General features: G+C 45.5%; 1 protein-coding gene and 1 long non-coding RNA gene across 2 annotated transcripts in view; one reads left to right on the forward strand and one right to left on the reverse strand.

The window, feature by feature from the left end:
• On the reverse strand, positions 1-27,932 carry LOC142771697 (uncharacterized). Its single transcript, XR_012886073.1, has 2 exons — positions 27,756-27,932; positions 1-227 (listed from the first exon to the last, which is right to left on the reverse strand). It is a non-coding gene; the product is annotated as an uncharacterized LOC142771697 (long non-coding RNA).
• LOC119163799 (ADP-sugar pyrophosphatase) overlaps positions 23,939-27,960 on the forward strand; it is a 61,149-nt gene continuing 57,127 nt past the window's right edge. Inside the window, exon 1 of the mRNA XM_075873515.1 lies at positions 23,939-24,276. The gene's annotated coding sequence lies outside the window, so the exon portion shown is untranslated. The remainder of the gene's footprint in view (positions 24,277-27,960) is intronic.

Genomic DNA, 27,960 nt, shown 5'->3' on the forward strand with positions numbered 1-27,960 from the left:
TAGTGCAGTAGTTGTCTGTTTACAAAGTTTATTTATCTCGACAGCCTGCCCTCAGGCATGGTCATCGGTTGTGCCAAGATACGCATGCGAATTTTCTTCGTGTGTAAAGTCTAATAATGATCGGTGTAAGTAAGGTCCACGGTTCCAGCAGTCGGGCTGGGTTGCGTATAGTCGGCCAGGCCCGAGGCCCACTGCACGAAAATGGTGAAGCCGGCTCAGTTCCAGGCCTGTGAAAGTCCACAAAAAGAACGTGGCAGTCACATTGCGGATTGGATACACATTCCCAGCCACGCATGAGCACACACGAAAAGGAAACACTTGGGCGTTACGCAAACTGAATTTATTTTTGCGGATAACACCGTTGTAAAGGTTGCGTTTACGAGCTGGTTGATTTTATTGGCAAAAAAAGAAAGTTTTAAAAACGCACAAACACACACAGACGCATGCACATGCGTACACGCAAATACAAACACGAACACATGTAGAAACACTCGCTCACACACACTCGCGCACGCCCACACATTGGGCGAATTAAGACATCTGTGCTTGTCACGTCACTGTACCTTTTATACACAAATCAAAGCCACATCAACAACACACAAGAACAAAATCAAAAGAGGGGAAAGACCTATCACAATCTCGGCAGGAAAAAGCACAGTCAGATAATAAACACACCGAACTTAATAGCCCAGCATGTGCGTAGGTCTTCTTTAGTGTCCCGTCTTGATGTAGCGTTTTTTTTTTGTTCTGATATCTCTGTACATCATAATCTGGCAGATTCGGACGCTGTTATTTCTTGCGACAAACACCTGTTAGAAGAACAGAGCGTTAGGAAGGTTGGTAATCCTACTTTGCACGCACGCACGCACGCATGCACGCACGCACGCGCACACACACACACACACACACACACACACACACACACACACACACACACACACACAAACCATCGGCCTATGAAACAACCTCGTTGAAGCGCAGCCATCTTCTAATCTCTGTGTCCATTTTGATTATTGTGTCATCTTTTACTAAATGACACCATTGTTGACACGGCTAAAATAAAGACAAGACTGCACAAGTGATAGTTGAAGCTTTCTTCGTTCATGAGTCTGGAGACATGTGTGGGCGAGGCCGTTGGTAAAAGCTTATATAAATTTGAAATTAATTATGTGGCTGGCTGCCTGTAATCTTAACCAGCTGGTTAAGAATAAAGGCAGCCAGTCAAATAATTAAGTAGGTGTTTTTCATTATGCATGTATGTGCCCGGCAACAAAAATTCCATTCGATAGCTGCGCTTGTCTCGTGTTTTCTTTCTTTCGTGCTCCCGTTTCTTTTTTTTTTTTTGCTAATTCACATCACAGAACACCTCTTTTCGTCATTTTCGCCAGAAGTGAACCAAACTAGTGTAATTACGTTCACATCGCCTCGAGAAACGACGCCGGTGACTTAGGCGAAGAACGGCGCACAGCCTGCATTCGAAATGTGTATAGAAAACGTTCCGAGATCTTCTCGACACTACCCTGGAATTTTCACCAACTCCCGCATTTCTGCGCCACGTCCATCGTGAGACCCCTTGACCGTAATGTCCGATATCTGCCGTGGTAGAGAGCTTATCGGCGCGGATTGCGGTAGCGCCGGTCATCATTCACTGGACGCCCTTCGAGATCTCTCTTGCGTGCGTGTCCTTGGAGACCACTCGGCTTCATTCGCGGAGGTCCCTCGATGACTCCGCCTCGGCAGAAATGGAGCAGATGGAAAGAGAAACGTTACAGTGGGTCAGTGGAAACCTTCGTGAAGCGCGTACGTAAACAAGTGTATTCCAGAGCGAGCCCCTGCAGGTGCTCGATGACTTGACCTGTTTCTTTGAATGTCCCAGCCACTGCAACAATGTCGATCTCCGACAGCCTGCGACGATCTAAAAATCAAAGCTCATTGGCTCGTAGCCGTATGGGCAGTCCAATGACAGTCCTATGGGCAGTTCAGTACGGCCCGATTTGGTGCTCAGCGTACGCAGGTGTGCGTGGAGATGTTTCGTGCGTCGATTACACTGCACACTGAAGATGAAACTACTACAAATAGCGTAGACGAAGCCAGGGAAAAGGTCCCCCCCCCCCTTTTTTTTAATTTGTATGCATATGCGCATGCATGAGTCTAGAAACAGTTAAACAGACACACGGTCATACTGTAGAAAACTAACTACAAAGATATATAGAGACATACACATAGGACCTTACCACTACCATCATCGAATTACAATTGCGGCTACTCTCTTGATCAAGAAACTTGAAAAGTATACCGACCGTGTGGCAAGCTTGCAATGCGTTCATATGGCTTGGAAGAATCGCAAGCAGTGCGAAAGAGTAACAATTCGCCAACAGAGGGGCAGAATGATAAGTGAGACAATGTGGGGTTTTGTGTACTGTCCCTATTTAAATTTCTATTTCTCTTTTACACAGCGCCCCCTTGAGAACGAAAACACAAGCGCTGCTCTTGTCTCGTAAAGAGCTCGTCTTGCATTATGCCCATTTTTATTTTTTAAACCTTAAGAAGAACACATGAACGTATTGCAGACACGGGAAAAACATGCAAACTAATTTTTCACACACTGTACGAAACACCTGAGAAAGAGAGATGCATTTATTTGCACTCTTTGAGAATGACGGGGTCACATGGATTAATGGGTCGGCCTCCGTTCATTCTTTCAGCCGTTGACAGCAATCTCTTGGAGCTCAGTGGTGGTCAAGGTGAGACCGATCACTTGAGTCATCTGAAGAAAATTTTCCAGATCGAGAAACTAATGCCGGGAGAGATTTTCCGTGACCGCAAAAGACGCTTCAGAAGAAATTCTTCGGAGTTTGAAGTACTGAATTAATTTTTAGGCATCACAAATTGGGAGTTTTTTGTTTGTTTCCTTCGCATGCTGTCGTAGCGTTCTCCCCTCACCACAGCCAGGAAATACGTATAAAATAAGTTTGATCTTAAAGTTTTTGTCATTCAGCATCTGCAAGCCCGGACAACATCAATGAACATCCTCATCAAGAGTCAACAGAGTCCGCTGGATTTGCAAACTCCGAATCCTGCGTGTGCGGCCGAAATCACCGTCGAAATCGTCGAGAACGTGCATTGCTTGGCAGCAGATCACAAGGCAGCCGCTGGCACTGCTGGCACGTCCCGACTGTAGCTGCTCCCACGTGACTTTGACCTACGTCAGACTGCGTCGACGATTCACTGCGAATTCGCCCCCTCGATATCGAAACCACTTTTTTAGAGGCGAGCCTGCTTAAGCCGGAGGCTAGGCCGATGGGTGTTCGCAAAAAAAAAAAAAAAAAAAACCCGCCTGGCGACGATGTCACAGTGCGTCGCCTAGCAAAGTGTTCGAGAAAGGAAAAGAGTAGGAGACGAAATAAATAAAAACAGTATGAAATTCGACGACGAAGTACGATTAGAACACGAGGACCCGCGATCCGCACGGTCCAAAGGCAAGCCACTCGGCTATCCATGAGCATGCACGCTATGGTAGAATAAGGGTTTACGGGAACCATTGATTTGCTATGAGCCAGAGGACTAAGAAAAGCACAGAGAAGAAGAGAGAGCCAAAGAGAAAGAAATAAAGAAAGAAGGGAAGAAAAAAGAAAGAAAGACAAAAGAAAAAAAAAGAAAGAAAGAATAAAATAGAAAGGAATTAAGAGAAAGACAGCATAGCGTAGTTATGTATGGTATAGCATATACTATGTTGTGGAGGAACGCGGAGGAAGTGAAGCAGGGATGAACAGCAATCATAGCAGCATAGCATATATACATGGTATGCTAAAGGGAAGCGAGGGCGAGGAGGGGCAGAGGAGAAGAGGAAGGCCACCAGCTTCACTATTTCCTCAGTCCACGCAGAGTGTAGCTGCCTTAATTATTATTTCTTTAACGCAGCGGTATTAAAGACGTATTTAGTGAGTAACGAGGCACCACGATACTCTATTTAGAGCACTGGACACCCATGGTTCCATTTAGCACAGCAACACCAAAACTTGTAAACTTTCCGCGAGTACTTCTCTAACTGAAAGATCGAGGAATCTTCCTCAAAACCAGATAAGAAACTTTGGAAAAATATTTCGCAAAGCACAGACGAAAGTTGGGGCCACGCTTTTTCGAAAACGTGGAAGAATTGTCCGAATTTCGACGCTGCCGGGGAATGCTCGGGCACCCAAAGGCGGCAAACCTTGTCCAAGGGCCAGTCACTTGAGAGGCCTCGGACGAAAATATATCCCGAGTGCACCGCCATTGCAGACCAGCGCACGTCGCGTGGGCTGCATTGCTCCGCGACATACTAATTGGCTTGTCCCTTCACGCCGCGCACTGCGCACGTGTTGCCGCTGTACGGCGCGCACTGAAGACTCTCTCATCGATCGGTCGTTCTCCGAAGGGCGTCCCCGATATTTGCACGGACGTGTTCCCAGAAACCCCCGACGGCGCGGTTGGCTATAATTGCTCCCTGAACGCGCAATAACCCTGGCAACTGAACGGTACACGAGATGCGATGTCGTCATTCAATCCGTGGCACGCCTCGCAGCCATGGAGAAGCAACGTGTAAAAACTCACTCGGTTCTTCGTGAGTTCGCCCGAAATGACTCGACGTCGAAAGCCTTCTATTAGGATCGAAGCACCGAGATCGGGCTGCCAGCCAGGGTTTACTACACGGCGGCGCTGATACATCAAGGAACGCAGGTGGACGGCCTCCCTTTCAATGGCACGGACTCAAGTCAGGGGAAGGAGGTGGCCATCAAACTGGTGGCATTCCATTCTAATTCAAAACAGTTACAGACTCTCGAAGAGCCTGCGAGAGCTATCTGGCAGGTTAAATCTCCTCACTGGCTAACAGAATTTCAAAATTGAGCATCAGGAACCGTGACCCTACCCCAAAACGTCTTATATGGTCTCCGGGACATCAGGGTCTCCAGAGTAACGAGGCTGCACATTCAGCGGCCCACGTGCTTGATTCCCGGGATGCTATCCGTTGCTCTGATAGACCTGAACGTCCCAAACCTTTAACACGGTTTCGAGAAATAAAAGAATACTACATTGAGCAACGCCGCTTATATCCCGCCCAAGCGAAGGGAATCTCGAAAACGGAGGAGCGCATCCTGTGGCGCCTACAGACAAATACGCTGCTCTGTCCTGCCATACTCAAATATTACGACCCAAAAACAAGTGGGCAGTGCCAGTACTGTGGGGAAGTGGCCAACACTTACCATATGGTCTGGGCCTGCCAAACGAACCCAGAATTAACCCCCATCGCCAACCCCACCAAAGAAAATGGTGAGACGACCCTACTCAATAACAGTGAACTCTGGTCCAGCGGGCTCGGGTGACGACTTTGACTAATGAAGTCCCGGACTATAGGGATGTCGACGAGCCCGGTGGTGGGGATAAAGGCTGTTTAAATAAAGGTTTTTTCCACCTCTCCATCCTCCCCAAGGCTGCACAATGTCCCTCAGTCCATAAACCACCACACTGTGTCAACAGCAAATTTAGAAACTGAAACATCTCTGAACAACAAAAGGCTATCAAAAAGCTGTTAACCAAAACAAACAAAATAAAAGATCGCAGCTCCGGCGAAACACCGACATTTAGCCACCCATGAATCGAAGTATATGACAGAGAAAAAGGTAACAACAACAAAATGAAATGCTGTTGACCAGAACAAAATAGGCCATAACTCAACGGATGCTTTGCTCCAACATCGGCGTACTGTTCGTAAATATACGTGAATTTCGCTTTTTCATCTTTGGTCGATGGTATCGATCCCCTACACCCGCTACTCTCAGCGCTTCACGTGAAGTGTCCCAACGCAATCGCGACAGTCCCACCTCTGACGCAACGACGACGTCATCGTGTGATGTTATGAATGTCACAGTACGTATCGATGACGACAAATTTCGTTGATCTTTGACGTCAAGATTGAGTCACAGGTGAAACCATGACATGAATTGGTGTGTTATGTAGCCTCGTAGTGACTTCACGATAACGACACAAATTCGGGCTATGACGTAAAAAAATGGTAGTGGTTAAAAGCATAGAGTTTCCTAATGTACACTAGATGGAACTCTGGCGCTCTACGGCGATAATCTGATAATATAAATCTAACAGCGCGATTCTGAATGCTCTCAAGTTCATTAACTAAAGTGATATTACCAGGGTCCCATATCGATGACGCGTATTCCCAATGCGGACGAACGTACGTAATGTAAAGAAGCTTTTTTAAATCACCAGGGGCCATGTAAAAGTTTATTCGCGTGAATCCTAGAACCCGGTTTGCCTTACATGTGACAGAGTTGATATGATGTTTCCAAGATAAGTTGTTAGTAATATGGGCACCAAGGTATTTATAAGAGGGGACGGGATCGAGTACGGTGCTGTTAAGGAAATAATTTGGACATGCGGTAGTATTACGTGATATGCGCATAGACGTGCACTTCGAAACATTTGATTCCATTTGTCATAATTTACACCAGTTAAGAACGTTAGCCAAGTCTGTTTGGAGGGTAGTGATGTCATTATTATTAGATATTTGGCGATAAATTACACAATCATCCGCGAATAGGCGCATTGTTGAAGAAATATTGCTAGGCAAGTCGTTAATGTAAATTAGGAACAGCAATGGCCCAAGGACAGACCCCTGTGGCACTCCGGAGCGAACTGGTGTAGTAGACGAGTCGAAATTATCAGCCGATACGTATTGGGAGCGGTTAGTAAGAAAGCTATATACGGATCCAAGCGAGCACATATGAGTCAATGTTTAATAGGCTTAGTTTATGTAGTAGTAGGGAGTGTGTTACTTTATCAAAGGCTTTGCTGAAATCTAGAAAGATGCAGTCAGTTATTGTTCCAGAGTCACGGGATATGTGTAAGTCATTAGTAAAAAGTAGAAGCTGTGTTTCACACGAATACTGTTTTCGGAAGCCATGCTGAGCGGGTGTAAAGAAATCATTGTCTTGAAGAAACTTGATAAGGTGAGAGTAAATGACATGTTCTAAAACTTTACATGGTACTGATGTGAGAGAGATGGCACTAAAGTTACCTGGATCGTGGGTTGTTCCGGACTTATGTAAAGGTACCACCCTATTAATTAACCAGTCGTTAGGAAGCACTGCCGTAAGAAGAGACTGTGTGAATATTCGTTCAAGGATTAGAGAAGAATACTCTGCCGTGTTTTTCAAGAATTTTGTGGTGATACCATCGCAGCCGCATGAAGATGAAATCTTTAGTTTATTGATGATGGACCGTATTCCTTCCGAGCTAATGACAATGATGTCCATTGAGGGAAAATAAACGGCTTTGCAGGAAGTATGTCATTACTACTGAATGGTTCAGAGAAAGTTTCAGCAAAAGTACGGTTTAGTAAACATGCACACTGATGATCCGGAATTACATTACCTTGGGATATTAAAGACAGGTCGCTATGCTTGTTACCTCGTACAATGTTCCAAAATTGTTTGGGATTTTTTGCAGCACTGATGGTAAGGTTCTGTTAAAAAAGGTAAATTTAGCTACTTTTAGTTCACTTAAGTAGGTAGCAGCTGCAGATTTGTAAGCTAGCCATCGAGCCGAATATTGGGATGTCCTCGCAGCTCTAAACAGTCTTTTCTTGCGGTTAGAGAGTCTATTTAAGTGTCGGTTGTACCAGGGAGAATTAGTATTGCAGTACACCTTTCTTACCGAAATATATTTATTTGTTAGTTCCAAAATTTTACTTCTAAATAGGTTCCAGTTATCTTCTGCTGTGCGTTCAAAACTTGCATGGAAAAAAGTATCTAAGAAAGAGCATAATTTAGTATTTATGGTGTTAAAGACAGATCTGTTATAATCTCTGATCATTTTAAAACGGTTGGATGAGCGCAAGCGTGGAAACGATAGAGAAAAATGAATTATGTCATGATCACTTAACCCAGGCAGCAGTGTTATCGGGGACACAAGATCTCGAGATGACGTCAACACGAGATATAGAAGTGATGATGTAGTCGAGGTGACACGTGTGGGATGCTGAACTAATTGTGATAGCCCAAAGTCGTTGCAAATCGAAAGAAATTCGGTAGATTCAGGTGACGTTGCCATAGAGCACTGGTAAGTGTCTGACCAATAAATGTCCGGAAAGTTAAAATCGCCTAAAAGAATAATAGTCGCACCTGGGAAACGAACAGTAATCTGGTTTAAGCAGTCATGAAAAGAATCGCAAAAGTTCGATGGGCTGGATGGGGGTCGGTAACAAACTGCAATTATTAGGTTTTTAAAGCCAGTACAAATACAACACCATACCGATTCTAAGTCGGTGAGAACAGGAACAAGGAAACATTCAATGTCATCTTTAATCGCAATTAGAACACCACCACCTCGTCGCTCATATCTGTCACAGCGAAAAACCTTGTAACGTTGTTCACATTTTAATAATTCGGCATCAGAGACTGTATTCGACAACCACGTTTCAGTTAGAGCGACAATACCGGCGTCACAATCATTCATCAGGGCACACAAGTCATCACTTTTTGACAAAAGGCTACGTATGTTAGTACTTAGTACAGAGAGAGCACCGCCCCCTGCGTGACCCTAACTTAGATCACTTTGCGGCATACGGCCAGACCGGAGTCGACGCGGGGAGGCAGCATGACTATTTGCGGTTCTGCGTGTGGAATTACTGATGTTTTCGTCGTTACTTACAGCGTCGCTAACACTTGCGCTATCTCCTACGTTATTACTAGCCGGGGAACTTTTTTATTTATTCAATACATACTGCAGACCATGGTTAGGTCCAAGCAGGGGGGCACAAGAAGATAAAATGCAAAAATACAAACAATACAAGCAAACAAGGCACTTATACAAGGGGTAATTCATTCCACTCTTGTATCGTACGCGGAAAAAAAAGAGTACTTGAAGGTGTCAGTAGCAGCAAAATATGGGGCGAAAGCATTCGGGTTGTGGTGCCTAGTAGGTCTTGTTTGTAACGGTGACAAGAACGGAGATGGGTCAATGGACAGTGCACCTTTACTTAGTGAAGAAAGGAAATCAAGACGGAAGCACTTTCTCCTGGATTCAAGGCTGGGGATTTTGTTAGCAAGCATTATTTGTGAGGGAGAATCAGTACGTGAGTATTTAGAATAAATAAACCTTACAGCTTTTCTCTGAATTCTTTCTATTTTACGGATGTTGTGATTAGTGTAGGGGTCCCAGACTATACAGGCATATTCGAGCTTAGGTCTAATAAAAGTAAAGTAGCTGAGGAGCTTGACGTTAGAAGGGGAATTTCTGAGCTTGTGTTTTAAGAAGCATAGCTTACGAAAGGCAGATGAGCAAATATTGTCAATGTGTAAATTCCACGAGAGATTGCTGGTTAGTGTGACACCGAGGTATTTATGACTGGTGACTTGTTTCAATGGCGATGTTCCTAGTGTGTATTGATAGTCGTACGGAACTTTCTTTCGTGTTATGCGAAGATACAGTGTTTTGTCGGCGTTCAGCACCATTCCCCAGTTCTTGCACCATTCAAGTATACTAGTAAGATTGGTATTAAGTTCACACTGATCAGCACAGCACGAAACATCCCGAAACAAAACTGCATCATCCGCGAACAACCGAATTTGCACACCAGTTGTAATTTCATTAACAATATCATCTATATACAGTATGAAAAGCAATGGACCCAGCACACTTCCCTGAGGAACTCCCGAAGTGACATCAAGATAGCCGGACCCTATTCCATCTATTATGACCAGTTGTTTGCGGTTTGTCAAGTAATTTGCAACCCATGTGACCAGAATTTCGGGGAGGCCAATATTTCGCATCTTAAGAATTAATTTGTCATGTGGTACCTTATCGAATGCTTTACTGAAGTCTAGAAATATTGCATCTATTTGACCGGTGTTGTCTAAGGTGTGTGCAAACGAATGAAATACTGTAACTAACTGTGTGACGGTGGAGTACCCTTTCCTGAACCCGTGCTGGAAACCTGTTAGAATATTATGGTCGTTCTTGTGGATGGACCGATGACGTACACTACTTTAGTGGTTTTATCATAGCCGTAGCATTTTCCGTTGGCGAAAAGTTTCGTGTGTTGAAGATTGAACGGAACATGCAGTCCTTTGCCATATTCGTACAGAGCCTTTCTCGTATCATGCGTAGTTGCACAAAAGTCTTCACTCATAGAAACATTGCAGCCTTTTAGTAAGAAGCGTTTATCAAAAACGGTTTCTTTTGTTTTGTAGGCCGAAAATTTTACGATAAGAGGGCGGTTCCGGCCACTAGAGAATTTGCCAATTCTATGCGCACGGGCTATACTATCGGACGATATCGTCAGCTGAAGCTTGCTAGCGAAAAGTTTAAGAGCTTTCATTTCAGATTTTTCGGTAGTCTCTGAAGCAACATCCTGAATCCCAAAGAACACAACGTTGTCCCTTCGGGAGCGGTCCTCGAAATCGTCAAGACGGGTTCGAAGCGAGTTCGTTTCAGTTTCCACGCGCTCCACTGCAGCACGTGTCGCATTAAGGTCTTCCCTCACGCTGTCGAAACAAGCTAACTGGCTTTCCACAGAACCCAGACGCTTGCCAATGTCGGCGATTTGGCTCGTAGCTGCTTTCTGTTGCTCCTTTAACTCGGATATGTCATTGGACATGGCTGTTTGGGATGCCTCTATTCTAATAGACCGCGCGGACAAGTCCTTCAGCATTTTGGCAATATCTGCCGGAGAATTATCGCCAGGATCAGGATTTTGCTCCACATCCCCACACATAAGCAAGAAAAGGGCACTGAATGGTTCAAGCAATGCTTCTGGGCATGGAAGCACCACAAGAAAGCGCTTCTGATTAACGATGATTAACGTTTCTGAATATATTCGATAACCAGAAGTAAATGGTGGGCCATAACTGCTTGGTAGGTGAAGGAATGTCGTCTGTGGCTCGTTCAACTAAAATTAAAAGAGTTCCTTCATCGGTCATTATTTTTTGAACGATTTGATGGTGGGAGTAAACCTTAGTTTTTCTTTAGAACCATTTTCAGGTTGGCGGCCACTGTCGTTGTGTAAATAAAGCCTGTGCCACCGCTGCCGCCTGCTGTTACCAAGTTTACGGCAGCCGCAAGAAGACACGCTTTTTCGTTCGTCAGAGGTATGTACGTTTATGATAGTGCAACTCGGCGGCAACCGCGAATGACGAAATCGAGTATTTCGCAGTGAAACGTTGTATAAGCGATGCGTGGCTGCAAAGAGAGAGGGTGAGATAAGGAATAAAAGGGGGTGATGCAACACCTGAGTCGTCATTACAAAGCCCTGGGTGGCCATCGTGGGCCTGTACCTTGCACACTCAGCGGCCAGTGCAGGAAAGGAGTCATTTCCAGTTCTGGCTTGCATCATCTGGCTTCGCCGTGTATGACGACTTTGTCTAGTATCACCTGCCTGACCAGTATCAACTGACCCTCACCGTCATCGCTTACGTTTCCCTTTCCTTTGAAATTCATTCTTGTTATACGTTCGAAAAACGCTACAATTATCCACGTTAGGCACTGCATTACTTCTCTACTCCTTCACTTCTTCCGCGCAGTTCGTGTCTTTCGTTAGTTGACCACCTGACATGTTTAGTTCGTGTTGCGTTACTGAAAATATTGTTCAGCTTCTTTTGTCAATATCCAAGTTACAACCTCGTGCCTTAAATTGAAAAAGAAAGCATACTTTTTCGAAAATAACGCTAAACTGCAAGGCGTTGATAGCTTCCTGTTGCTACCACGTGCTCCAGTTTTTTTCGTATGGTTTGTGCCACCGCAAAATATTTAACCCTTTTCCTTGCCCCGACTTCCCCACCCCAGTGCTGGGTATACCAAACCGGATGCTAATATCTGGTAAACACCCGCCGTGGTGGTCTAGTATACCGCTAGCGTAACAAACATGAAATCAATTATTAACATTCCTTTACTCGCTACACGCCGTAAGATATCCCGTCTCGTACTCTTCCACAAAATTTACAACAACTCCCTTCTGCGTTCACTTTTAATAACCCCACCGTCATACATTTCAACTCGTACTGACCATGCGCAGAAAGTTGCTGTTCCTCGCTTCAAGACATCAACATATTCCCACTCACTCCTGCCTAAAACTTGCAAGGATTGGAACCACCTCCCACAATCAGTTGCATCCATCACCTCGCCTTGCAGTTTTAAAACCTCGCTCGATATCATACTTGGTGTTGGAAATGTAAACGTTTGATTTTGTTGTTAGTTTTCTTGTATAATCTACTGGCTGTATAACATAGTTGCAGTTGATAATAGTTGCTTTCCGGTGTTTAATAATGTTCTAGTGTCTTGTCTATGTAGTCTTTTCTTTAACATTGTTCGTCAGTGCCCGCTCCCCTCTGCAATGCTGTATAGCCCTGAGGGTACAATAAATAAAAATAAAAAAAAATATCTGGGGTTTCGCGAGCCAACATCACGATGCGATTATGAGAGACACCGTAATGCAGGGATCTGGAAATTTCGTCCATCTGACGTTCTTTAACGTGTACTGACAACGAGTAGTACACAAAGTCTCTCGCAGTTTGCCCCCCCCCCCCTCTCCGGCTTGAAATGCTACAAATGACATAGGACCTACAAGTGTGACACGAGACATCGGATAATAAGATGAGTTAAGTGCCAGATAACTGTCAGCATAGTTATTGAAAATTAGTTGAATGAGACCACTGCAACAACCGACGGAATTCTTACGAGTAGCTGGGATCGTCGAGGCACCTGGCGGAGCAGATCTCAACCATGAGCTTCTTTCTATGTGGCCTCTGGGATCCGCTTCGACCACGCGAGAAAATACACGGTTAACCCGAAGAAAACGCCAGAGCAGAGGAACACCGAGGAGAGAGTGACACAACTAGACACCCAAGTCGCGCACAATCAGAGGAAGTGGGACGAAACTATTCGCAGTTTGGACATAACTATCTTCAACTACAGGCTGTCCAGAGCGGGCCCAGGCCGTCGTTGCGAGTCGCCGCTTTCCGGTTCCTGTCAATTGGGTGGAGTCACCAACTTGCCGGGGAGCCCTGGGGCTCTCTCCGTCCTTTTCCTGCAGATGTTATTGCTGGAGTTCGTGTCACGTCGCGCGTCCAAGCATACATGAAACCGGCAAAGAAGGAAAGGAAAGCACAGGGGCATTAACTGTAGTTCACTTTAGAAGGGAGCTTCGCGTGAAAACGTTGAAGCCCAATGTCACACACTTCGGTTGAGGCCCCGCCGATCCAACATCGACGTGCGGCAGACTCGCAGGCTTCCACTTTACGTAACTTAGAAGTGTGGCAGCTTGGGCTAGTTGGTATGGCATGACGATAGTTATAGCGCGAGAACAAAACGTCTCTGTGTCGTCGTTTTGTTCTCGCGCTATAACTATCGTCATTCCACTTTACGCTTCGGCCTGCGACGCCTGAAAGGCCTCGAAGTGGCACATTTCAAATTTATTTGCGGGTTGGTCGACCCGCACGGGGTTGCGCGTGTGGTGATGTGTGGGCCTGACCGACGCACTCATAGAGCAGACACGGAGTTTGATTGATTACACATAAACAAGAATTTAATTAAAACAGGGGCAAAGGCAGGAGATCACTAAAATAACAAAGGAGGAAAACTGATACGCGCGATAGAAACAACAGCTATATATAGCAAAATGTGCTAAAAACACTACAAAAGATACAGGCTAAAGACAAATATGCGGAACATTAATAAAATAACAACAAGATGGAAATCAAAGGAGAGGGATACAAGGGAATAATTACACAATGATCATGGTGGCGCTTTTGAATTTAAACGTGCGACGCAGCGCACCCTACAAATATTTAAAAAAGAAAGGCTGGTTAAAACAATTTAACAGTTAAAAAAAAGTCACAATAAAAAGTTCCATGCGGACCAGGCCAGCTCTTGGTGCACGTAGGGGAGTTGACGGGTGCCGCTGAAGGTCTCGCCGGCTTGGTAGACGACGAGGGTGCCCGGAATTGCAGCCGTCTCAATACGTTGCGCAGGTCACTCCGTACTCGCCGCCTACGCGAGACTCGCGACACCGACGACCGCACTTGTTGCTGGCTGTACGTCAACTGCTCTTGCGATGCAGTTCAAACCTCTTCAGGGGCGTCCACGTGCTCCCGTCTCATCTGGGAGTAATTCTCCTTGTTGAGACCGCCGGTTCCCCTTCCGGTCAGGGGCAGGGAAGACGAGCCGGCGCCACGCTGGGTCGTTATAGTCGCCGGATGTCGCCTCCCAACACAAAAACGCCCTTCCTTGGAAGATGGGGCCCGCGGATGCTCCAAAAATTGGAGTCGTTTGTGACACCCAAACATAAAAAGAATGAAACAAGAGCATGCATGCTGGGAATTGCCCAGCTTATGAAGAACAAGGAGAGGGGGCGGAGCGGCCTCTGAGGAGGATGCCCCTGAGAACGCCTTGTAGACGTGCGAGTACTCTCGTCGATTTTTCTTCACGATTCCACCAAACACACAAAAAAAAAAATGAAACAGGAGCATCATGATAAACGAGCAGCAACGCCAGGAGCAAGCAGCTTGAATTCGGAGGATGTTCGTTTGTGAACGGTAGGTGTGCTCCCTCTTATTTGTTTTAGGGGCGAAGCACCTTAGAGTCGAGCCTTGGGTCCAGATTCAGGCAATGTTAATATTTAGCCAATATGGCAGAATACAGTAACATCGATACTGAGAGTCCTCACGTTACACTTGCATTCGCTTGACCAATAAATCGTGGTGATCGTCATGACGTAACTTGCGATAACGGTATACTTCGGGATTCGTGCTGGGGCCGATAGTGACGGCCCCTTTTCGCGTTTCACAAGGCAGCTCTAGGGCTTGTAAAGAGAGATACTTTCCCCAGATTGGACGCATACGTTCAGGAAAAGATATCAGTGGTTGTAACTTCGATCGCACCACGATGTTCTACACATTAAAGGGGCATCGAATATGACGTTACCCCAACGTGCGAACTTCCTTATATGCAGAGACAGCTCTGAGTAAGTGTTGTACTCAGAAAATGCCGATAACATTGATTGATTGATATGAGGGGTTTAACATCACGAAACCACCATATGACTATGAGAGACGCCGTAGTGGAGGGCTCCGGAAATTTCGACCACCTGGGTTTCTTTAACGTGCACCCAAATCTGAGCACACGGGCCTACAGCATTTCCTCCAACATCGAAAATGCAGCCACCGCAGCCGGGATTCGATCCCGCGACTGGCGGGTCAGCAACCGACTACCTTAGCCACTAGACCATCGCGGCGAGGCGTGCCGATCACATAATTTATTTATTTTAACATTAGAGTCAATTTTCACGCGGTGCTCCCACTGACATCACCGCTAACGCGACGTCAGAATACAGGTTGAAATCTGGTGGTTTCACGCACCAGTATACGGCCAGTTGCGATGCCGTCAGATACCAAAACACGCAAAATACCCGCTTGTTCGTCACCGAGGCAACGTCGCGGTATCCAGGGAGAGCATGGCGACGAGTGCGTGAATAAACATTTGGGGGATTCAGATAAACGCGTTAAAGCGCACACCCTAAGGCTGATCCCACAACAGGACCGAAAGCTCTTAGCATGGCGGCTCGATCGCGGGCACGCAACGAGAGGCTCATACCATGCTGTGATGTCAAGGTGTAACGGGATCAAGAAAAGCTAGCTTTCAAAAAGAGATTAGAGTTGATTTTTCAGGGTGAACTCACTCTTGCCGCAGTACAATTTTCAGGCTCTCGAGGGCCTGACTTTTCATTTGATGCAAATAAAAATTGAAAACTTTTGTGTCAGCAGCCTTTGGCATTTCGGCAAGCGTTAACATGCCTTTCACTAAATTATGATTAAATGTTGTAGGCCCCTGTGCTCAGATTTGGGTGCACGTTAAAGAACCCCAGGTGGTCTAAATTTCCGGAGCCCTCCCCTACGGCGTCTCTCATAATCATATAGTGGTTTTGGGACGTTAAACCCCACATATCAATCAATCAAATTATGATTAAAAAGCAAAGCAAAAAAAGAAAAACACGGGACACGCGTCACACGCGGGAAACTGCCATCGCGTTCTGCGCAGGCGCTCTCCGGGTACGCTATATTTTGGCGCAGATCCACTTACGCTACGTAAAAACTATCAGTTGTATCGCGCAACGCAACACCCGCACAGAAACCGCTTTCCTATCGCGCGCACTTTGCCCTTCTGTTTACACGACAGAAGCGTTGCAGATAAAATGGTCCTTGAGAATGTGCAACAACAATGCGTCGTCCATCTGCGCAACGCAACAGCTTGCAATAAAAGCACTTGCGCCCCAGCCCGCGATAAACATCGATCATATGATAACGGAACTTGGGTGCTACACCTGACACTCAAAGGCTTTTAACGAAAGGCATTGATACAATGGCTCCCGGCAAGTATGTTTTACCTTTGCTATATATAGCTCAAAGTATTGACTGATTGATTGATATGTGGTGTTTACCGTCCCGAAACCACCATATGACTATAAGAGACGCCATAGTGGAGGGCTCCGGAGATTCGGACAACGTGGGCTTCTTTATCGTGCACCCAAATCTGAGCACACGGGCCTATAGGGAACCAGCGCTGGAGTTTCCACGACTATACCCTAGCAGTCAAAGCGCGCACTTCTCAGCTGCTCCCGCAGACGAGAGGGGCGGCTGGTATGCGGGCGCGCATCACCGTGACAAATTCAAAGGGTGCTGGTAGTACTACTGCACGTTCAAGTGCAAAAATATATAAATAGATGGGGGACGTATAGAGTAAATGGAGGACGTATAAAGAGGATTCGGCGTTGCATCCAAGCGGAAAAACGAGCAAAATTCTGCTCTCGCTTTCCTGTCTATGCTGTCGGGTTCGTTTATAAACCAAATGGCACGTGTCTGCTATATTTATTCGGTAATGAAGACGGCCACCAATGAAAACCAGGGCAAAGCAGTCGAGTTTAAACGGCGTTTGGCCGGAAATAGAAGGAGCGTATTATGCAACATGCGGAATATGTAAACTTTATTTACTTTTTATCTTTTGATCTGGCCGGTAAGTGTTGAGTCGTGCAATTGAGAACTAACGAAGTTTCCACGCATCCATCCATCTGTCCACCACCACCAAACTCCATCTGATGCCCCCACGTGATAATGTGAATGATACAATAGGAAGGTAGTATATATATATATATATATATATATATATATATATATATATATATATATATATATATATATATATATATATATATATATATAAATATATATATATATATATATATATATATATATATATATATATATATATATATATATATATATATATGCAAACCCGCTCGTGTGCCAGTGCACACGATGATTGTAGTGCTCCCTAACGTTCCACGTACGAACCATAGCATTTGCCCCATTGTACTCTCGGCAGGGTCTGCAACGATGGTGGTGGCTTTACGATGAACACGTTTTGCTATAGGCCACAAAAACGATAACCACTGTGATTGCTTATCGCTGTCATGAACCGGTGCGAGGGAAGGGTGTCGTTCGTACGCGAAACGTTAGGGAGCACTAGAATCATCGTGCGCACTGGGGCACGAGCGGCTTTGTAACGTGGTATTTTTTTGTATTTTGCGGGCATTCGCATTGGCAGAAAAACACTGATACGCAACTGATGTAATGTTCAAAACCATCTATGTGGACGTTTTGCAAACCGATCTACAACTTTCTCTTTGAAATTGTTTACCCATCTTTGTTCCCTCAAAAGTCAGTTAATTAAACAGATCTAAATAAACAATATTTGAAACACAAAAAAATAGTTTGACTAACTCCAGGAAACGGTGAGCGACATGTATTTGGTCGCGTCGTAATTACGCGTCCCGGCATGTTTTTAAACTCTGGCTAAAGTTACGTGGGACACCCTGTATATATGCACGAACATGCATGCACGCATGCTACACACGCGCGACCTTTTTTACGTGCGTGTATATACACGCATGCGAAATCAAAATATTCGGAAGGAACGATTACAGCAGCTTAACTTGAGAATAAATAGCACTACGACTTGCGCAGAAGAAAAAAAAAAACAAGCGTGTAAAGAAAACGCAATCACACACGTAACGCAACAAATTTCCGAAGGCGTTCGCTTATACAAACGAAACTGTACTCAGTGCTTAAAGAAGGCCGACTATTGATAAGTAATGGTGTACTCACCGAGGAGAATTGAATCGTCGCGAGCGAATTGATTGGAACTACCGTACAGTGTCCATCACCTTCTCTCCAATGAGTAAGTTTCTAATTTGCGCCTTTCTCCATCGCGTGTCGTCTGCAACCTTCTGGAAGTGATTGAACGGTACGTTAATTTTCATCTTTCCACCGTGATTAAATGAAGTTTATTTCTTCCTCATTTTCTTCCAGCGTGATACGACGCATTGTGGCACGCTGCAATGGTCTTGATGATGATGATCATGGCCTAAATGCACGGCGCACTTGGACATGGCTTTCTTTTGGACATGGCATGACGAAAATACAAAAAAAAACTATGCAGCCGCTTCTCAACGCGTGCAATGAGGTAACATGTCTCCTTTTTAAGGAAACATGTCTCCTTATGGCATCGCATCATGGCGGAATACTTACCAGTGTCATCTTTCATCCGTACAACATCTACAAAATCGAGCTATTCGCGCTATTTTTAACTGTTCTCGCGACAGAAGCGCCGCTCCCCTTCTTCAGTGCAATAAAATCTTAACTCTTAGCTATCTATTCGGGTTTAATCTAATTATGTTTCTGCATAAACAAATAAGAAATCAACTTTCTGCTAATTTCATTGATCCTTAGATGTTAGTTAATACTAACACAACCAGGTTCGCGGCTAATAATAACTTTTTACTTCCTAAGGTTCGTACTAACTATGGTAAATCATCTTCTTTCTTCTGTACCATCACCATATGGAATAATTTGCCAGCTTCGCTAAAGTGCAAAGTTTCTTTGATTTCATTTAAAAACTCATTAAAAGAGTACCTGTTAAATAGTTGATCTATCTTCTTTGTGTTGTTTTATGCTGTATTTGTTTTTGATTCCATGCCTTCTTGTTTTCATTCTGCTTTGTATATTTTTGTTTCTACGATTCTAACAGCTGCTTGTGCTTTTATTATTTGTATTCATCACCGAGGGTCCCGTTGCAGTCTTGTAGTTTGGGACCCTCGTCTGTATATTTTACTCCCTGTAACATCCTTTTATGACATGATAATAAACCGTGATTGATTGAATGATTGATTGAAGGTTGACCCTGTTAGCGCCGTTTCCAGGCGCGGCCGCTAAGTGGCGAGCGCTCATTTGAAGCCGCGAAATAGGCAGCAACGACGCTCACGCGATGATAACCAAGCAACGATTAAACTTGGCAAGCGATCTTCAGCACCTAACTATAAGCACACGGACGTTTTTTGTTTTTCCCTTTTGGCATATATCCCAACTTAATTGAGGGCGACGTACACGGGTTGGCATCGAACTCGTAACCTCGACGTCAGCAACGTGATACAGCTGCTAATGTCGCGGATCGTATCAATATTACCAATGTCAATACTAATATCAGCATATTAGAATATCGATTAACCAAAGCAGCAAGCCGTATTTTAAACAGGCTACTGGACAATATACCATATTCACACTGTCAATCAGGTCACATAGAAATGTTCGAGATGTAATCAACCCTCATATTGTCACGTGCTTGCTCAAGAAAGACGATGACAGTTGTGCATGTGCCACGAAGGACTATGAAATGGACGAAAAAGAAGAATTCGCTTGCACGTTTTGTTAAAAAGACGATACCTGCTTCTGCTGTCTCAATCTCTGCAGCAAGACCTCTGTTTTGACGTCGTGACACTGGTGGAGGTGCTGGAGCCTACAACCTGATGCAGGACAGTCTTGCTCGGACCCGTTCACCTAGTCCAGAGACTCAGCCCCTCGTCACGACTCCGGTGCACCGATTCAGTCGGCGTCTACTAGGCCTAAGTCCGGAGTCCGCTCCTGTTCCGCCTCTTTCCAGCATTGGCAGCTCCTACGACATCCACGGTTATCCTTACATCGCAGACCACTCTTCCCTCGCAGTTGCTTGCTCAAGAAAGATGATGGCAATATAAACAGCACTCATAGATGACGTCAAAGAATTCCATTCGGTCAAAATATCGGCAGTCAGGCAGGCGCAACGAAAGTAGTGTGTTGAAAGACCATGTGTAAAAATTCCGGAAAGAATACAGACGCCTACATTACCCGCCGCCAGGTCTGGATGTATGTTTCCCCTTTTGAACACGTGACCTAGTGCTGGGAATCATTCCCACTATACCTCACGGTTCTAATGCGGGACGCACTGGGATTCTTCACCTCCGTCGTCACCCTCCGACATCTCTGCGGAGCACACGTCGTTCTTACCGGGACGCAAATGTTCAGAAGTACGGAACACCGTTTCGCTCCATCGTACGCATAAACGTGTGCAGGGTCCTTCTTCAGGGGGGAGGGGGGGTCCTCGCAGTGCCTCCTTTCCTCTTTGCACCCTCCCCACAATAAAAATACTGAGGAGGGGGGGGCAAGCCCCCTGCCCCCACCTCACGTGCGAATGTCCCTAAGATCGTACGCTAGTTCAGAGGCGATCAGCGATTCCGGTCACACACCGTGGTTGCACGCGTGCATCGCGAGAATCGCGAAGGCCGAAGAAAATCTATATCGTTATGATCTCGCCATTACTGCATGGGCGCAGAATAATTTCGCTATCGGTGCAAAAAATAAAGTACAAACAAACAGTAAATGATGAGACATCGTTGGGGGAGCCTTCGGGGAGTGACTGGGAGAAAGAAGAAAAAAAATGAAAGCGTGTTACGGAGAAAAAAACTTTCCGCGCTGAGCGACTCGTTGCATGCAACCAGTATTTCCTTCCTCAATGCATGCAACTGAGCTAAGTTGCGCGCAACAAGTCGACGATGTAGAGCAGTATAGACGGCACGCGTGGTCACACAGCGGCTGTACTGCTGTATTCACTTTTCACATACGGACGGCAACGTCTCACTACAAAGCATTAGAAGGACCTCTGGCACCATAACTGGAACTTCAAAATGTTTGCGTTGCTCGATTGTCCTCTACTTTGGCGTGCGCTTGGGTCTCCTTCACGGGGAGGGGGGTCGAAGTTTTGTCGCAGCCTTCCCTATAACGTCAATGTATGGGACAGACCTCATAGCCAGCCTGCCGGGGGCTCACATGTTTTCGGCTTCGATGTTATAGACCATTGTAGCTTAGGTAATCCGGCTGAGACAACGCTCGCACTTCGGTTTATTTCGACTCGACGGCTTCGGTCTCCGGAATGCGGATATGGCGAGTTCCTACGAACGAAGGTAGATTTGCGAGATAGTGCCGCAAACGTAAAGCCTATCCGGCGGGTAGTTTACGTTACGTAAATGTTTGCGTTCCGTAAAGACGCGCGCATGAGCTGATTCTATCCGCGGTACAACGTTTCTGGTCATCCGGGCGCGAGCAGCTGAGTTGTGTCGGGACTCTCAGCCAGATGCTTTTTTTTTTTTTTTTTTTTTGGAGCGCCACCTATCCAGCGCAGGTCTCCTATAGAAGTGGCTTTCTCGGCCCCAGAAAAGCTGGCTAGCCTGAGTAGGGCCATCAACTCAGATGCTTGGGAAGCCCATGCTTGCAGAAGCAAGCGTCGTAATAGGTCCCTTCTATGTGCTGAAGGCGTGGTGTATTCAATATACCGTTGTCTTGTGTCCAACGGTAGATTGGTCGATCTGGCCGGTATATAAGTGAGCGTAAAAAGAGTATATTTATAGTGTTTATTCCATCGATATCCACTGCCTTGAGTGTGGCAGCGTTCCTGAGTACCGGCATTCTACGTTCGTCAAGCGTCATCGGGACCAGCTGACGCTTGCCTGACTGAGTGCCTAAACAGACCTTGAACTGCCTGGACAGGCGAGGGATTCCATTATCTCTCAGGCACGCGCAATGCGCATGGTACGGACTGTTGATATAGATAGTCTGTTCGTAGTATCTTACTTAGGCATTATTCCTTCCTCTTCTAGTTTTGGGCTGAGCTTGTGTGCTTGTTTTGGGCTGAGCGTGTGCTTGTTTTGACATATTCGGGCTTCACCCGAAAAGACTGTTAGCGACGCTCGGCCCAGATCGTGACACAGTGTTGAAGAAGCTTAGCGATTGTTGTTGGTCATTTTGTTAGTATTGCGCGCAGGGTGCGAATAGTCAAGCTTATATTAACGAGCACCAGTGATAACTCTGGAAGGTTACTGTATAAAAGACGCGTTGAGCCGATGATCAGATTAACGACGCTCCGTTCGCCGCAATCAATGTGTACGGCGTGAATTGCTTGTATCTCGCCTTCTCATTTTCCCAGCCACAGGTTCACGCCCCCCCCCACCCCCCCACACAAAAAGATAATTGCTTTTGAATTGACAATCGCACAAGTATGAACGCTGAAACTGGTGGGCGCTGCGGATAAGGTTGGCCATGTGAGGTATCGTTTGGTGCATTTAGGGGTATCGTTACCACGAACAAACAGACAAATATACAGACAGACAGACCGAAATTTTGGCGTCAAAGGACCCCAAGAAAGACAACTATATTTAAAAAAAATAACAAGAAAGAAAAAAGCACGCTAGGCCTGCGCGGAAAACGCAGCACAAGACACAGCGACATCTGCGAAGAGCGGCATTTCTAAAACCCGTCGTAGGTTCTTTTGGGGAAACTATAAGCAGTACGCTCTCAAGGTGACAACAAAGAGGTATGGGTGAGCCCAGTGATGACTGATATGTGGGGTTTAACGACCCGAAACTACCATATGATTATGAGAGACACTGTTTAGGACTCCGGAAGTTTCGACCAGCTGAGTTCTTTTAACGCGCTCCCAAATCTGAGCACACGGGCCTACAACATTTTCGCCTCTATCGAAAATGCAGCTTCCGGGATTCGATCTCGCCACAAGCGATTCAGCAGCCGAGTATCCCATAGCCACTAGACCACCGCAGTGGGTATGGCTGAGCCCATTGCAATAGATTGGAAGCCTTCAACAGCCCACTCGTTACCCAAATTGCATCATCTGGTTACACGATTCCAGTTGCGTGGTTGTTATATTACTCTTTCACCATGCTATACTACGCTGCTTCGGAGAGGACTTAGGTAGGCCTCCCATTTTATCATGGCAATTTATTTCTATACTTTATTTTATTGTTATTGTTGGGCGCTGTAGTGGTTACGGACACCGGCGGCGCACATCTACGGACCCCCTGTTGTGATCTCGTAACAGCTATCCCTGTAAAAGTTTGGTCAAACAAGCCGAGCATTTTTCAACGCTGTTGTGTCTTCTTTTTCTTGTGCTCCGTCTTTCGCGTTCTTTTCTCCCCGCTGTGTCGAACCAACACGTCCAGGCATCCGCCGTAGCTCGCATAGGCTGTAACGCCCAATTTTCCTTTAGTGTACTACTGTGAAACTCCATGAAAATGGCGCATTAATCCCCGATGAAACGTGCTTTCAAAGCCGAAGTCAGTCATCGTCATCACCCACTATCGCGCAAACATCCTTATCTAGTTCCCGTGTAATCGACGTACTGTCGCTCCGTTAAAAGGCATCAATACAACCTACGCGGTCTGCGCAACAAACACCACAGAGTAGGGCGGCTTCTTACGCGGAATGCTTGCGACACGCCGTTACTGGAGTGGCACTGAGAGAGGGAAAGAGAAAGTGCTAACGCCGCTGCAGGCACGTACGCACATTTCAGATAAGACTCGCAAGAGGAGGAGGAGGAAGAGGCAAATCGAAATGGAAAGCAGTAAGAAAGGCGCGAGTGGGAAAGGGAAAACGAAGGCAACAAAACAAAAAGAACTATTTTCGGACGCATACACGCACACATTACGGCAATCCCCCCTCTCGTTCTGCGCGCATACCACCATGCTGCGCTTATTTAACTGGCGCTCGCGTTTTCCTCGCTCCCACTTTTTTATTACCACTGCCTGAAGGCGGGACCTACGTAGTACCTGCGACCACCGCCACCACTTCGCTGGGTGCAGAAGTTGCAGTAGAAGTAGCCGCGCCGCCAGCAGCGCATTTACGATCGAACCATCCGCGCATGACAGTGTGTCGTCTCGGTGTGTGAAATACGTGGCCAGACTGTTGACAAAAAGTGCGCGTCGTCTGCAAGTCGTCAGGTCGTCTGCCACGTGAAGTCGGCGTCTTTGTTCTCCTACTGTGCGTGATTTGGATATAAGCACTACTCTTCAAGCAGGTGAGCTCCTTTCCTCAGTTTGTGACTAATAATATTAATACAAGTAAAACAAAACAAAAGCTATCTTTTGTCCGCTTTTAAGTCGATGTACCAAACGGACTGCTCTGCCGTTTTCTGCTTAGCAGAAAGTTCTGCCTGTTAAGTTTAAAGAGCCAGTCAAACTCAACACTATACCTGCAGTAATGAATCCAGACAAGAATTTTATCTATATAATTTCATCAATAGAAATGATACTCACTGCGAAACTCGTTCACTTTAGTTTGATGCGCATATTACTTCAATGTATTTTCTTTTTGTGTGTGTATACTAATTGATAGAGCAAAACTGCGATGATTACTCCGATGGACTTGTGCGCGTTTCCTTATTCCTACTAAGAGTCCCTTCTTTTTTTTTAAATTTTCATGCCTCGAGTGCAGCACATTAACGCTACCGAAGTTTCGTTATTTTGCCTAAAGCTAAGCAAGTCTGGCTCCGCGCTTTTCTTTTTATTGCTTCTTTGCGTCTCGTTAGACATCATTTCATTCAATCGTGGAAAAAACAATCGCGAAGCACAAAAGTGCATGTTCGCGAAAGCTTCTTTCTTTTCTTTCTTTCTTTCTTTCTTCTTTTTTTTCGCATAATTTTCGATCGTTACAAAATATGAACTGCACTTAGACTGAACGCAGCTCGTGCATCGCAATTTCACCGCATCCCTGAATGAGGAGCCTTTATCCAAGACAGCTTGACAAAATATGACAGCTTGCGCAACGGAACAGGCTGGTGAACAATCATTGTCATTTCAAGAGAAAGAAACTACGCTCAAAGGTTGTTCCTCGATTCCCGCTAACATCGGCACTGTGGTATGCAGTGCCGGTGTGCAGAAGCGGCGTCAGCAGGAGCGTAACATGAAATTTTTTCGAGGTGGGGGTTCAACCATACTTTGTGTGTGTTCGTGCATGCGTTTTAAGAACGCGTGTATGTATATACCAACGTCAAGTTGAACATTTCGGCGGGGAGGGGGAATGTTTAAACCCCCGACATCCGTGGGTGTCAGATACACCCCCACCCTGAATCGCTTTTCGCCTCCCAACTTCTTTCAATTGATTTCGTTCCAGATTAACAGAGTCAGAAAAGTTGCCGCAGCAGGAAATCATTCGGTGCGAATATTCACTGCCAATTCGAATGACGCAACCACTACTCGCTGACTTCACGTGAGCGTTACAGAAAACGCACCACAGCACTTGAACGCGCTCGCATTCATTGAACACGCCTAGACGTGTTCGAATCCGCCTTGTGTGACACACGCAACCGTGACGTAGCTGTTAGGACACCGGGCTTTGAAACTTACCGCGTTGTTGCAACATCGTTAACTTCGTAAGCTATATTCGTCTAATGACGTCTCTTCCGGGTAGACATAACCAATGACGTCTCTGTTCATCCAGTGTCACAAACGCTGACGTCCCTCGAGTGTGTGTGTGTGTGACGTCACTAACTTACAACGCATGTGTGTGCCACTTGGAAACGAAAGCTGGATCGTGCAACCACACGTATACAGTGGAAATACTATGTCAAAACGTCGCGAGGAAATGATATGCCAATTTAAAATGAGTTTTAAAAACGTCTCATTGTACTTTGTGCATTTCGTTAAGCCGACTCGACGGCATAAACCATCTTTTCGCTCTCAGCCCGAAGTTAATAATAAAAATATTATCAATAATAATATTTATTATTGTGATAACACTAATAGGGTTTTTCGAGACGAAAATTCCGATACGCTTGTGACCTACGATGCAGTGGTTCGACTGAAGATCAATTGACACATGGGTGTTCTTTAAGTGAAAATCATTTCGTAACAAAGAAAAGGCACTTTGCAGCGCGTTTCTACCTATCTGTCGATTACGCATCTATCGATTATCATGGCGTGTCTCGTGGCTTTCTCGGCAGGGCAATGGCGCATGCGCAGTATAGAAAAAATGTACACGATTTGAAACATGCGCTGTGGCGGATTGGTGCGACAGGAATTTCGTTCAGGGGTGCACATAACGCCTTAATTCGTGCATCCCATCGCTGAAATCGAAGGTAATAGCCCTTGCTTTTATTTTTCTAGATTAATTTACATTGTTCACTGCTCGCCAGCTCCCGACTGTTTATTCGGTGATTAATTAACAGCCATTTGAAGTGTATGCAATCAACTCACCAGGCTATCGTAAATAACTTATTGATTGGATAGTGCCTCTTTCTTTTTTTGATGATCCATTCATTGGTCGTGTATAGCGTAACCCGCTGTAACGCGCCGCTGTTGCTATCCGTCTCCGTTTTTTTCCGCTGGCACTTTTCCCGCAGATTATGCGTCTTTGTTTTTTTCTTTCCGCGTAGTTCTTTTTTTAGTATTCTTCCGGGTATATCGTCCGTATTTCGTGACGCATGTCGGTATGTTGCGGGCTTCCGTTTAAGCTTGTACGAGATAGCGGCAGCCAATAATGATATCATCGCGCCAATGATTTCTAAATTCTGAGAGCTATTGGCGAGTCGCGATTGCTTGAAGGGACGTGATTGCTTCAAATGGTGCAAGCCTTTCGCAGAATCTTTTCAATTGAAACAGCGGGAAACAGAACTCTCAAATGCGAACAATCGTTGTAATTTAACATTATTTTTTTTTGTATTCCACCAATAACTTCTTCAGGCGCGAATCATGATGCAATATCTAAGAATGTCTCAAATTCATAGTTTCAAGGCAATTGATATATTACACTTTCAGAAGGAAAATGAACTAATGAGTTGCGTGAGTTAGTTCTATAATTGTAATCAGTCAGTCAGTGATTATGCAGTGATCAGTCAGTCAGTGCAATTATGCAGTCAGTGATCAGTTTCGACATAAAAATAATGAGATCATTGGCTCTCAATGTGTGCACAATTCGTTTTTTGGTACTATTAATTTAAAATAAATAAAAGTAGTACTTTAGATCTTGCTTCTGGAACGTGGCATTTCGTAGGACCCACCGAACATCGCAGTGCATTTACAAAAGTGACACTGGCAACAGCCATGTGCGTTCTGACAGTTTCAACTAACGAGGACATGTGCGTCTGACGTGTTTTCTTAGCCTATAACTTCGCCTTCGCTACTACAGGTGCGCATCGTGTTGGCTCAGGCTTTTTCTATCGAGCATCAACCTTTCCACTACCTCGGCAAGACACATAGTTTCTCTTTCGACCTAGCTACACAGTCATCTGTCAGTCATGGCATAGCCCTCGCTCTTCCTATGGGGCTTCACCCTCGCCGCATCACAAGACCATGCAGCCAACGCTAGGACATCGGTGAACGGTTACTAGTTCACTAAGAACAGAAAAAAAGATTGCGCTACTTGTGTGCCCTACAAAAAATGTCGATCATTCCCCCCCCCCCCCCCCTCCCACCCATAATAGGTTACCTTGCCCCTGGACACTTCTGTATGGATAGATAGATGGATGGATCGATGGAGATCTCCAAAGTAAGCACTTACTTTGGATATCTCGGCCTAGTTCGTTGCATGAATTCCTACACCAGGTGTCGGTTGATGCAGGTGAATGTACTGTAGGCGAAGTAACCTTCAGCGAATCGTGTATCGCGAACTGTAGCGTGTAACGGGAGTCGAAGAAAATATCTGTGCGCGGGCCTTCTCTCCATGCTCACCTCCGAATGAAAAACAAGTGGACTTACGCCCGGGT

The sequence above is a fragment of the Rhipicephalus microplus genome, chromosome 9, assembly GCF_043290135.1.
Source record: "Rhipicephalus microplus isolate Deutch F79 chromosome 9, USDA_Rmic, whole genome shotgun sequence".
Classification (NCBI taxonomy): Eukaryota; Metazoa; Arthropoda; class Arachnida; order Ixodida; family Ixodidae; genus Rhipicephalus; species Rhipicephalus microplus.